The sequence below is a fragment of the Malus sylvestris genome, chromosome 10, assembly GCF_916048215.2.
Source record: "Malus sylvestris chromosome 10, drMalSylv7.2, whole genome shotgun sequence".
Taxonomy (NCBI): domain Eukaryota; kingdom Viridiplantae; phylum Streptophyta; class Magnoliopsida; order Rosales; family Rosaceae; genus Malus; species Malus sylvestris.
The window spans coordinates 31,868,979-31,883,831 of NC_062269.1; positions in this window are offsets into that span (position 1 = coordinate 31,868,979).

Below are 14,853 nucleotides of genomic sequence, written 5' to 3' on the forward strand. Positions count from 1 at the left end.
AACTGAATGAGCAATATCTGGGCGAGTGAAGGTGAGGTATTAAAGGGCTCCCACAAGACTTCGATAATGTAAAGGATCAAATGGCTATATGTACTAACCAATCACAATACACAATTACAATATTACCCTCTAACCTCCTTACTCAAGTACAATGTTATCCTCCTTAACAAACTCAATTCCCAACTACCTTTGTAACTAACTTGACTCACAATTCCTTGCCATGTGTTAGTTCATCATCATGCATCTAGTCCTCTACATCAAGGCTCAGATATGCAGGAATTTGAAACACAATCATCATCAGCAACTACTCTTTCCACCCCAATTGGTACAGTTCCCTTGCTTCCTGTCTTAGATCCTGCACAACTACAGGTAATTCGTCCTTTATCCTCTTCTAATGACATGGCAAGTAATTGTGATGTCTCAAATGTGACTACTGGAATTCAGACAAGACTTAAAATAGGGACTATACCAAGACAAAATTACTCTTCTTTCCTTGCAAGTTTTCTTGAATTGTCATCTCTACAACTTGAACCTTCTTTAGTCTCTGCTACTACTATGGATCATTGTGGTTTCTCTTTCCTTGCTGATATTGGAGAAATTGAAGAACCAAAACACTCGAGCTGCATCAACAGTGACTCAGTGGCAGCATGCTATGCAGGAGGAATTTGATGCCTTAAAGGCTTAAGGGACTTGGAGACTAGTTCCTCTTCCATCAAATAGAGAAGTTATTGGGAGTAAATGGATCTACAAAATCAAAAGGAATTCAGATGGCACTATATCCAGGTATAAAGCACGATTAGTGGCACAAGGATTCAGTCAAAATGAGGGCTTGGACTACTCTGAGACATTTAGGGTTGGTTTGGTATTGCTGTGCTTTGAAAAAAAGCTGTTGTGAAAATAAGCGGCTGTGCTGTGAGAATAAGCGGCTGTGAAATAAATCAGCAGGGTGTTTGGTAAACTTTTTTGTAAAAATGCTTTTGGAAAAAAAAGCAGTCTAATAGTGGGTCTTTTCATTAAAGAAGCATTGTAGCTCCGTGTGCTTTGAAAAAAAGCCAGTTTTTCAAAGCTGCAAATAGCAGCTTCAGCTTTTTCCTTTGATTTCAGCTTATTCTCACATCAGCTTCCAAAATAAGCTATTTTTTTTCAGTTTACCAAACACCTAAAACCATCACAGCTTTTTTTCATGGGTGCTTTTTTTTTAAGCACCTCACTCCCAAACTAGGTCTTAGTCCAGTGGTCAGGCATACTACAGTCAGAATAATTCTTACTTTGGCAGCACAATTGGAACTTGAGACAATTGGATGTCAAGAATGTTTTCCTTCATGGTGATCTTGAGGAAGATGGTTTGATAATTGGAGAAGATGGTTTGATAATCTCCTTGGAGGAGATTACGCCCAACGTTCATTATCTTTAGCTAATTGGTCGTTTGCTTCTTACTTCGCTGTGTCATCGAATATGTAAACACAACACAATACCCTCAAAGAGAATATATACACATTTTCTTCCTGATTTCTGAATCAATTGAATGGGTAAATTATAACAGCTGAACAAAGTACCTACTAAGTTGACCAATATTGCTAACCATTAAAATATTGGGTAATGATTCTATAATACGGTCAAAATGATAAAAGTATGGAGATTTATAATATTTGTTTGCTCTTCTTCAAGGCTCATTTCTAATATGTGACGTTAACCGAGCCGATTCCACTCCTATCATTTTTCACATTACTTAAATAAATCATAAATCGACAATTTAAAAGTAGGCTTAAATGTTAAAATAGTCCCTGTGTTTTAGTTATTGGGTCAATTTAGTCCCTATATTTTCAATTTAGCCAATTTGGTCATTGTGTTTATCTTCGTTAGCTAATTAAGGAATTTCCATCTATTTTTTGTAAAAAACTTATAAATTATTATAAACTTATTTATTTGATTTAAAATATTTAAATATATGAGATAAAATTAAAAATTAAAAGAAAAATTATTCTCCTCCAAACTCCCTGACCTCCTCCTTAACATTACCCTCTCTTTTCTATGTCACAACCCTAATCATTTTTCGGATTGGAAGCTTTATCTCTTATATGTGTTATTTCTCATCGATTTGCATTTTTCTTTGAAGAGAAAGGGTAATTATATCTCATATAATTTTTCTTATGAACTTTTTAAAACAGAATGAATGAAATGTACTTAATTGGTTAACAGAGACAAACACAAGGACCAAATTAGCCAAATCGAAAACATGGAGACTAAATTGGTCATATGGCTATAACACATGGACTGTCACGCCCCAAACTGAACATACGTCTAGGATCGATGCGTGACGACATCTAGCATCCGTATATCCAACAGATCCCGCCTCCGAGATATGTACAAGGCATAACTCAAGATCCAACTACGTAATAATTTTTCATATGCTTTATGGCTGCATCTAACCTCCTCGTTAGACTGCCTATGTACCCTAAACAGGGATCAAGCCATTCGTAGTTCATCGATCACTACCCATCTACATTTACCACAATACATTCAAGCCGAAAGATATAACCTTCCTCAATCAATCATTAGAATTTGACAAGTATGAAAGTACTAGATTCAAGGCTACATAACAATCCAATATGACAATCTAGGTTTCCATTCCACCTCTCATATAAGTCACTATGTTTTCAACATGAAACCTTAATCCACCACATGTAACATATCCAAGAACCAACAAAGCACAATATTATTCTCGATGCCACATTGAGCAACGAGACTAATCATAATAATAACAATCATATCCCACATCATTCCGCAATCATTCTACTTAATCAATCCTAAAATCAAAGATGCATGGTATCTACAATTACTATGTTATTCAATCAATAAGGTCTCATATCAATTCACAAATTTTAATAAAGGATCTCTTCATATTTCCCCACCTGGATTCCAAGTACTAACCTGATAAGTCTAATTTATACACAATGTCTACTGTGAACAATTCATATTCCCTTGACTCTAAGGTCGAACTACCTTTACGGAAATGAGCAAGAGTAGGGATTCCAACCCACTGAACATAATCCAACCAAAATACCAAGCGACCTCTTGTAATCTCTTCAGACCTGACATCTGTACAATCAGTGCCTACATCATGGACATGGTGTATCGGCATCAAGAATTCAGATAAGCTACAAAGCTCGGGTGAGTGACAATAATACAAGTATGTGATAATAATGATAAAGCTAACCATTTATCACCGTTTACATCTCTCGAATATAAATCATTCATAAGAAATCAATACCAAACTTTTGTAAACCCTGAAGGAGTTACCCAGACATCCAACGGTTCTTTTGAAACCCATCACAACATCTCACACCCATCTTCTCATACAACACAATGGAGAGTAGGGTTAGAGCGACACAGTTAGGCCGAAGCCTACACCTTTGAAGCCATCTAAATTCTAATTCAATGAATACCATTTGAGTACGATCCCGGACCATCACTCAACGGAATCGCGAAATAGGAGGGATTCCGGACCATCTCTCAACGAAATCCAAACTAGAATACGATTTCGGACCATCACTCAACGGAATCACGGAGTAAAAAGGGATTCCAGACCATCTCTCAACGGAATCCAAACCGAGATACGATTCCGGAACATCACTCAACGAAATCATAGTGTAGAAGGGATTCCGGACCATCACTCAACGAAATCCATACAAGGATACGATTCCGGAACATCACTCAACGGAATCCAAACAAACATATGATTCCCCCATCAAATGTACCAAGTACAACTACTACATGGTGTGGTAAATTCAACACCTCAACTTATCCACATCTCAACCCCTATGAGTTACAACGTAGTCATCTACACCATCAACTTCTCGAGGTCACCACTAATATGTCACACAAGCATATAAGTGCTACAACATACTTATAATAGGATTCTAGGATCACATTGTCATAAAAATAATCACACACATCATTCACATTACTAAAAAGATAATTTAACTCACATAAGTCACAACCATCATCAGTACCAAGCCAAATCATGTTTAATCATCATAGGCCTATGGCTAATTATATAAAAATCACATCAATAGAAATCACATTTATAAAACCAATTCATATTCACAATTGATACCAATACAAGAAATTAAGATAATAAGTAATATCACAAATATTCAAGTCACTCTCCAACCAATGTAGGCCTACAAGACTTCACTTCGTCCCCCGTAGTACTAATTTTAGTAATTAGGACGTTTCAAGACGTGTTGACCAAAAGTCAACTCTCGGCCAAAGGTAGGGTCCACAATTCTACAAAATTCAATCCGGAAGAACCACACATTGGATTTCGGATCCGTAACTTTCCAAAGTCCACATTATGCTCAAATAACGACATACTAAAATCTCAACATGATCCGACGGTCGGATCTCCGCCAATTTCAAAAATCAAGTGGCAGTCGACATTTAATTTTACCAACTTAGAAATCCAATTAGGGAAGATCCGTACGTCGGATTCCCGATCCGTAAGTTTCTATAATACAAAAATATTATGTTCTATCACGCATTAAGGTTTGGTGACCATCCAACGGTCGGATCGTCAAATCATATTTTGACCTAACCACGTATCTTAATGAAATTAGGTTCAAACAATCAAACCGTCTCATAAGGATGTCAATTATGAAATCAGGGCATCGAATTGAACTTAAAAGGACATCGTCGGCCCACTGACCAGGCCGCCGCCGCACGCGCCGCCGCGGGTGGCGGTTGGCCGCCCCGACTTGCCGGAAAATTCAACTATTTTTAAAAATTACCAAAAATTACAGAAATAAATATCTCAAAGGGCAGAGCAAACTTTATACCTGTGGCCAAGTCCAATTTGGCCGGGAAACACCTCAATTTCGCTCAAACCCACCGAAACCCTAGAAAAGGGTGTGTTTTGATTCAGCTTCCAATCGAACTCTGACGCCTCCAACACTGTTTGGGCTTTGTTCAGGGGCTCAAGCGAAGTCTTTTGGGGTGGTCATTGGGTGTAAACGTTTTGGATTTGAGAGATTTGAACACACACACCCGCCGCACCCTTAGTGCGGTTTCTCCCTAATTCAAGTCCAAAACCTTTGATTTTTGGGGTGAAACATGTAGAGGGAAGGTCAAGGGAGTGTTTCCAAGCATTTGTTTGAAGAAATTCGTCGGAAAACCGTTGGAAAATGGAGATGGGTGGCTGGCAATACCCACGGGTCATACGGACCCGTTCCTCCCTAATTCATTATTTTCCTTTTCTTTTTCTCAAGCCACCCCCATGGCCTTTTTTTTTCCTTTCTTTTAGCCACTGCCGTGGCTTTCCTTCTCCTTTCCCTTTTTTTTTTTTGTTTGTTTCTTTTTTTTTTTTTTAGCAACACAACTTCAAACGTCCGTAATTATACCGTTATAATTCAGACTCGCAAACGGTTTTCGCCTCTGCGTTCATGATCTCGATATCTATTCAACAATATAATTTGTGACCTCGAATGGTCTACAGATTTTAAATAATTAATTTTCCGAAAATTATAAAATCTCAATAATACCAATACGTATAATATAACAGTGAAATTCAGGAATGAGATTTCACATTCTTCCCCCCTAAAAAAAATTTCGTCCTCGAAATTTCAGCACCAATCCATAACCACTAATGCCACATATCAAATAGATAACGATTCACAATTAGCATTCACTCTTTAATTATACTCGAATTTAGCTAACATCAAATGCGACAATATCAAACCATTGCTCGCAATTACAATTATCATCGTCTCAATACGATCTCAACACCAATCTTTATACAAGCGTCGAGAACGCCACTACTAACAATAAATCTTTGATATACTCATAATTATGGCAAGCAAATCAACCAATTTGTAATTACAAACTTTCCCCAACTTTCCTATTATAGTGAATAAAATTATAACCTCAACCTATGAGTTTATTCAACTCAAAATAAATACATCAACGAAAATCATCATGATTCTCACCCATATACTCAGATTCTCAGCAACATTTATTAGTAGAATAAATATCAGGAATTCTAGCCATACACATTGGCAAACATCAAGCCTCAATCTTCATTGGTTAAATAAAAACCAGATTATCAAACCACATCTACCATTAGCTAGATAAATACTAGCATAATAACCACAATCATTGGTAACATCACTTACCATCATTGACCATACACAACTATACCACGATTCTTCCACAAAATTTCTAGTCACACCCACTGGTGATACCAACATTAGAAAATTTTCGCCATACTCATCATTAGCAAAACAAATATCATAAATTCCGGCCGAAACCCTCATTGGTCAAATAAATATTTGAATTTCAAGCCAAACAGTCTGAAATGGGTAAATTAAATATCAGAAATTCCAACCAAATTCATTGGAATTCCAAGTCACAATTTCTCACCAATATAAATTAAACCAATCATAACCTCGGGTTGCGATTTCATTCTCGTTCATAAAATCATCATGACTTTCATAAGTACAAAAATTCCAACCATAATTATCACTTCAATAATTCATTCCCACAGCTCACTCGTGGAGCTTCTCCCCGAAAACATTTGGTTTTGTGCCCACTCATCCATTTCTCACATTTCACGGGCCTTGACTGCCCAATTCAACACTTCTCAATTGTACAGGTATAATACGACTTTTCTATCTACTTATCACAATTGTACAATCAACTTAACATTCAAAATTTTCATATCGCATAACATAATATCAACCCAATTCAAGACTAATTCGAGACTTTAATCAAACACTCATCTTTGAAGCTATAACATGAAATATGATATTTTAAATATTTTTCTTCTCCCATTCAATCAAACGAACACAACCATTTCACAATCATCCATAACCATGAATTAAATGAAAGGCATTCTAACCACTATTTGGAGTAATACATATGCATGTGAATTTCCCACCACAATTTCTAGGGTTAAATAAAAATTAACCGAACCACTTATTCAACGTACTATCAACATTCATCGACTAAAACTCTGCTTCGGAATAAATTAGCACAATACATGAGTTCAACACATCGATACCAATCAAGAGCAAGGTCACATAAGCAGCACAAGACTTCAAACCAACAAGGTCAAACGTTTAAGTAGTGTCCCGTAAGAGTTACAAATGAGGTTACCCAAAAATCATTCCAACACTAAGGTAAAGGTACAAGGACCTAATACCTAAGCTTCGATACAATTAAAATTGTCACGCCCCAAACCCAACATACGTCTAGGATCGACGCGTGACGACATCTAGCATCCGTATATCCAACATATCCTACCTCCGAGATATGTACAAGGCATAACTCAAGATCAAACTGCGTAATAATTTTTTGTAAGCTTTATGGCTGCATCTAACCTCCTCGTTAGACTGCCTATGTACCCTAAACAGGGATCAAGCCATTCGTAATTCATCGATCACTACCCATCTACATTTACCACAATACATTCAAGCCGAAAGATATAACCTTCCTCAATCAATCATTAGAATTTGACAAGTATAGAAGTACTAGATTCAAGGCTACATAACAATCCAATATGACAATCAAGGTTTCCATTCCACCTCTCATATAAGTCACTATGTTTTCAACATGAAACCTTAATCCACCACATGTAACATATCCAAGAACCAACAAAGCACAATATTATTCTCAATGCCACATTGAGCAACGAGACTAATCATAATAATAACAATCATATCACACATCATTCCGCAATCATTCTACTTAATCAATCCTAAAATCAAAGATGCATGATATCTACAATTACTATGTTATTCAATCAATAAGGTCCCATATCAATTCACAAAATTTAATAAAGGATCTCTTCATATTTCCCCACCTGGATTCCAAGTACTAACCTGATAAGTCTAATTTATACACAATGTCTACTGTGAACAATTCATATTCTCTCGACTCTAAGGTCGAACTACCTTTACGGAAATGAGCAAGAGTAGGGATTCCAGCCCACTGAACAGAATCCAACCAAAATACCAAGCGACCTCTTGTAATCTCTTCAGACCTGACATCTGTACAATCAGTGCCTACACCATGGACATGGTGTATCGGCATCAAGAATTCAGATAAGCTACAAAGCTCGGGTGAGTGACAATAATACAAGTATGTGATAATAATGATAAAGCTAACCATTTATCACCGTTTACATCTCTCGAATATAAATCATTCATAAGAAATCAATACCAAACTTTTGTAAACCTCGAAGGAGTCACCCAGACATCCAACGGTTCGTCTGAAACCCATCACAACATCTCACACCCATCTTCTCATACAACACAATGGAAAGTAGGGTTAGAGCGACACAGTTAGGCCGAAGCCTACACCTTTGAAGCCATCTAAATTCTAATTCAATGAATCCCAAGGTGAGTACGATCCCAGACCATCACTCAACGGAATCGCGAAATATGAGGGATTCCGGACCATCTCTCAACGGAATCCAAACTAGAATATGATTCCGGACCATCACTCAACGGAATCGCGGAGTAAAAAGGGATTCTGGACCATCTCTCAACGGAATCCAAACCGAGATACGATTCCGGAACATCACTCAACGGAATCATAGTGTAGAAGGGATTCCGGACCATCACTCAATGGAATCCATACAAGGATACGATTCCGGAACATCACTCAACGGAATCCAAACAAGCATATGATTCCCTCATCAAATGTACCAAGTACAACTACTATATGGTGTGGTAAATTCAACACCTCAACTTATCCACATCTCAACCCCTATGAGTTACAACGTAGTCACCTACACCATCAACTTCTCGAGGTCACCACTAATATGTCACACAAGCATATAAGTGCTACAACATACTTATAATAGGATTCTAGGATCACATTGTCATAAAAATAATCACACACATCATTCACATTACTAAAAAGATAATTTAACTCACATAAGTCACAACCATCATCAGTACCAAGCCAAATCATGTTTAATCATCATAGGCCTATGATTAATTATATAAAAATCACATCAATAGAAATCACATTTATAAAACCAATTCATATTCACAATTGATACCAATACAAGAAATTAAGATAATAAGTAATATCACAAATATTCAAGTCACTCTCCAACCAATGTAGGCCTACAAGACTTCACTTCATCCCCCGTAGTACTAATTTTAGTAATTAGGACGTTTCAAGACATGTTGACCAAAAGTCAACTCTCGGCCAAAGGTAGGGTCCACAATTCTACAAAATTCAATCCGGAAGAACCACACATTGGATTTCGGATCCGTAACTTTCCAAATTCCACATTATGCTCAAATAACGACATACTAAAATCTCAACATGATCCGACGGTCGGATCTCCGCCAATTTCAAAAACCAAGTGGCGGTCGACATTTAATTTTACCAACTTAGAAATCCAATTAGGGAAGATCTGTACGTCAGATTCCGGATCCGTAAGTTTCTATAATACAAAAATATTATGTTCTATCACGCATTAAGGTTTGGTGACGATCCAACGGTCGGATCGTCAAATCATATTTTGACCTAACCACGTATCTTAATGAAATTAGGTTCAAACAATCAAACCATATCATAAGGATGTCAATTATGAAATCAGGGCATCTAATTGAACTTAAAAGGACATCATCGGCCCACTGGCCAAGCCGCCGCCGTACGCGCCGTCGCGGGTGGCGGTTGGCCGCTCCGACTTGCCGGAAAATTCAAAGTTTTTTAAAAATTACCAAAAATTACAGAAATGAAGATCCCAAAGAGTAGAGCAAACTTTATACCTGTGGCCAAGTCCAATTTGGCCGGGAAACACCTCAATTTCGCTCAAACCCACTAAAACCCTAGAAAATGGTGTGCTTTGATTCGGCTTCCAATCGAACTCCGACGCCTCCAACACTGGTTGGGCTTTGCTCAAGGGCTCAAGCGAAGTCTTTTGGTGGTGGTCATTGGGTGTAAACGTTTTGGATTTGAGAGATTTGAACACACACACCCGCCGCACCCTTAGTGCGGTTTCTCCCTAATTCAAGTCCAAAACTTTTAATTTTTGGGGTGAAACATGTAGAGGGAAGGTCAAGGGAGTGTTTCCAAGCGGTTGTTTGAAGAAATTTGTTGGAAAACCGTTGGAAAATGGAGATGGGTGGCTGGCAATACCCACGGGTCATACGGACCCGTTTCTCCCTAATTCATTCTTTTCCTTTTCTTTTTCTCACGCCAACCCTGTGGCCTTTTTTTTTTTTTTTTTTTTTAGCAACACAACTTCAAACGTGCGTAATTATACCGTTATAATCCGGACTCACAAACGGTTTTCGCCTCTGCGTTCGTGATCTCGATATCTATTCAACAATATAATTTGTGACCTCGAATGGCCTACGGATTTTAAATAATTAATTTTCCAAAAATTATAAAATTTCAATAATACCAATACGTATAATATAACAATGAAATTCAGGAACGGGATTTCACATGGACCATTTTCACATTTAAGCGTTACAAATAATACGGTTATGAAAAGCATAATCATACAATCATAATAAGTTGTGGGTTGTCTCGACTAACGGGTTGATCACATAGGGTAAATTGCGGTTTGATCTCCTAAACTATTACCCCAATTGAAATTGACCCCCAGAACTATTTTTCTGGTAAATTAAGCCCTTTCACTATTTAAAATCAACCAATTAAACCCTTGCCGTTAGATTCCGTCCACTATTTCGTCAAATTGAAGGGCAAATTAGTCTTTTCATAATCAAATCTTACTTGTCAGTTATAACCACCAATAAAATATTGGCACGTGGACATGAAATAATTCAAAAACTTATAGCATAATAAGAAACATAAAGAAACCACACATTTACATAACTGACTATTTCACATTGTCATATACATTATTATGTGTCCACATGTCATAATTCTATTGGTGGTTATACTTGACATGTAAGAAGTGATAATAAAAAACTAATTTGCCCTTGAATTTGACAGAATAGTGGACAAAATTTATTGACAAAAGGTTAATCGGCTTATTTCAAATAGTTCAGGGGTCAAATGGCAATATACCCGATCACATATGGGAAAGTCGAACCAACAACAGTTTAAAACTTGTGATTCATGGGATACCACCAGATCATACATAATGCTAATGGTAATTTATTTATTTATTTTAGGATGAAGTGCCCATTTAGTCCCCGAATTATCACCTCAGTAGAAATTGGTCCCTGGATTATTTTTCCGATAAAATAAGTCCCTAAATTCATTAAAAATTGCTAATTTCATCCCTACTATTACATTCAAAGTTATTTTATCCAATTTTTCGTCAACTTAAGCCACTTGACACACTTTAGAGTGTAATACCATTCTTTTCTCGCCTATAAGCCCTTAACATTTTATAAAGGTTGCGAACCTAATGTCTAATTTACCCTCAAAAGTTAACTTCATACAATATTTCTTTAATTTCTAATATACCCTCTAATGTGTATCACATGCAAGTAATGTGACTTAAATTGATGGAAAATTGAATATAGTAGTTTCGAATATAATATTAGGCATGTAATTGGCAAATTTTTATAATTCAAGATGATTGATTTTTTTGGAAAAAAAAATAGTTTAGAGACCTAATTTTCACTCAGGTGATAATTCAGGAACTAAATTCTTAGTTCATCCCTTATTTTAATAAAAGGGATATCATGAGGGAGATGAGATTCGAATTTCAGACCTCAGTAAGAATGATCTTTATCAATTGAGTTACAAACCGTTGCAACAATTTATTTTTTAGCACAAACCTTGTACCACAATATCCCTCTACTCATTTTCCGCATATTATGACACTAGGCTTTATGCATGTGCTCACGTGTGTGCAGAAGGTATTTTTTTGAATCATGACGTGCTACGCGTGACTTATACGTTTTAAATGTATTTATATGCGTAAATTGACAAAATGAAAGTCAAATATTTGAAGTAAATGAATAATCTTAGATCATGCTAGAAGAAACCCCTTATAAACCAACTAAAGCAGCTGAACCCACATAATAAAATCGGTCTCTATTGAATTTATATTAAGAATAGAGAAAATAATATTTAATAAACAACTGATTGAATCACATTATTACTAGCCCATTGTGAGGCTAAACCCACTCCCTCCCCTTTAGTGTAGATAATATTGTTTGTTAAAAAATAATGATCATTTGACAACTAATTTAATCACATTATTATCCGCGTGCGAAATCTCTTTTTTATAACCGGCATTACATGTCTCTTAAGATGTTTTGAATGTGTTTACAAAAAGAGAGAAAATAATATTCAATGAACAACTGATTGAATCATATTATTACTAGCTTATTGTGAGGTACTAATTATTAAAAAAAAAAATTGTACAAAAAAATTAATTATTAAAAAACACTATTAAAATGATGAAAATACCCTTGCCACATTTGATGCATTATTTTGAGTTGCTTTTGAAGTTTTTTGTTTGAGGGGCATTTTTGTCCAATTATTTTTTGTGAAGCCTGTGACACTAAAAAAACATTGTTCATTGAACCCTTGGTTTTATATATAAAGATGTTGTAATGCATTTTCACCCATCATAACTGTTTCTATAAGTTTTAATCTAATGGATGGACCATAATTGATGGAGAATATATATGACTTTATGAAATTGTCATTACAATTATATTAGTAAATTAAAGAATAATTTCATAGAGTAACATATTGGTTTTACATGACAGAGTCATGTTAACTGTCCAGTTGACTTGTATGATTCCAAGATAGGGGTCATGGCTGTTATAATAATAAAATGAGATTTATAGGATTAGGATCTCTCATCCTGCTTTTTTTTCCCTTCATTTCTTTCTCCTCATATTTGAACTGTCACGATTAAGTCATGTCAACATCTTATATTATAAAGAGAGAAAGACAAAATAGAAAGTGTGAGAAGAGGGGAAGGAAGAGGACGGGAATATGACGGGAGAGAATTCTACTCCATTACGTAATGTTTTGCTGTGACATCCTACATCGCCTAGGGGAGTGGATCCTCTAAGCCTTATATGTATATTCTTATCTCTACTTAGCACGAGGCCTTTTGGGAGCTCATTGGCTTTGGTTCCATCGGAACTCCGAAATTAAGCGAGTTCGCACGAGAGCAATCCTATGATGAGTGACCCACTGGGATGTTCTATTGTGAGTTCCCAGAAACAAAACCGTGAGGACGTGGTCGGGGCCCAATGCTGACAATATTGTGCTACTGTAGAGTCGAGCCCGGATGTGGTGGGGGCCCGAGCCGGAATGTGACAGTAGCTATGGTAGCAGCTTGGAGCCCTAACGTAGGTTTCTAACAATTATTAGAGCATCTTCAACAACCTAGCCAAATGAATTTTTTTTATTAGTTTAACAAAAATACAGAAAAATCAAACTTCAAAGTGCTAGCTAAATGACTAACTATATAAGGTAAACTAGAGAGATCAAAATTTTAAACAAAATTCGTGAACCAAATGACGTGGCGGTTGACGATTGGATTATTACTTAAGTGTTGATTAACATGCTTATTTTATACTGGTGACACATTGTTTGGTTTACAAATTTGATTAAAAAAATTTGGTTTCCAAGAATTCCTTTATTATAAGGCTGGTTTGGAATTGTGGTGCTTTAAAAAAAAAAAAACAGCTTATTAAAAAATCTGGAACATCAAGTGTGTTTGGTAAAACAAAAAAAAAGTTCTTTTTTAAAAAGATGTTGTCAATGACAATAAAAAAAGTATAAAAAAAGGCAGAAACAGGGTCTACCATACTTCTAAAAAAATATATATATATTTTTTTCAATAGTTAAATGACTAACTGTATAAGGTAATACTAGGGAAATCAAAATTTTAAACCAAATTGGTGAACCAAATGACGTGGCAATTGATGATTGAATTATTACTTAAGCGTTGATTAACGTACTTATTTTATATTGGTGATACATTGTTTGGTTTGCAAATTTGATTAAAAAATTTGGTTTCCAACAATTCCTTTATTATAAGGCTGATTTGGAATTGTAGTGCTTTTAAAAAAAGCAGCTTATTAAAAAATATGGAACATCAAGTGTGTTTGGTAAAACAAAAAAAAAGTTCTTTTTAAAAAAAAAAAAAGAAGTTGTCAATGACAATAAAAAAAAAGGAAAACTAATGAAAAGGGCATGAAAACTTTGAGTTTTAATGATAAGGACAAAATAAAGGGTAAAGTGAATAGTACCAGGATTGACTTTTTAGTGTAAAAATGTGGTTTTTCGTTAAAGTGAACAGTACCAGGTGCTTTTCGTTAAAGTTTCCTAAAAAAAAAGGTATAAAAAAGCATAAATAAGGTCTACCATACTTAAAAAAAATGTTTTTTTTTCAAAGCATAGTAATCAGCACCAGTTAATGAAATTTTCAATAACAAGTATACCCTCACATATTTTACAAAATTACAATGATTGTCCCTACATAACTTTTACAATTTTCTTTCCAGTTGCTGTGATTCCATTTCATTCAAATGTTTGATAAATGTTTGCCACAATGCAATCAAAGCAAAAAATTCAGGGTAATTGTCTAATAAGAACCAATGTGAGAAGAAATAATGTGGCTTTTTTTATTTTTTGGGAAATTTTATTTAAACCCATCTAATCTATTTCTACACCCAACTTACTCTTTTCACCCATTTGATTTTTAACTAAATTATTAATATCTCTTTAAACCCAAATTTAATACCTAATATACCCCCATAAATCCAATTCAATATGTGAATTTATTTTTACACCCATTTGATTTTTAGAAGCTAAATAGACCTGGGAACTCCTCCTCGGCCACTTTATTTTCTTGTAGAAGCTCATAAGCAGCAGAGGAGGAGA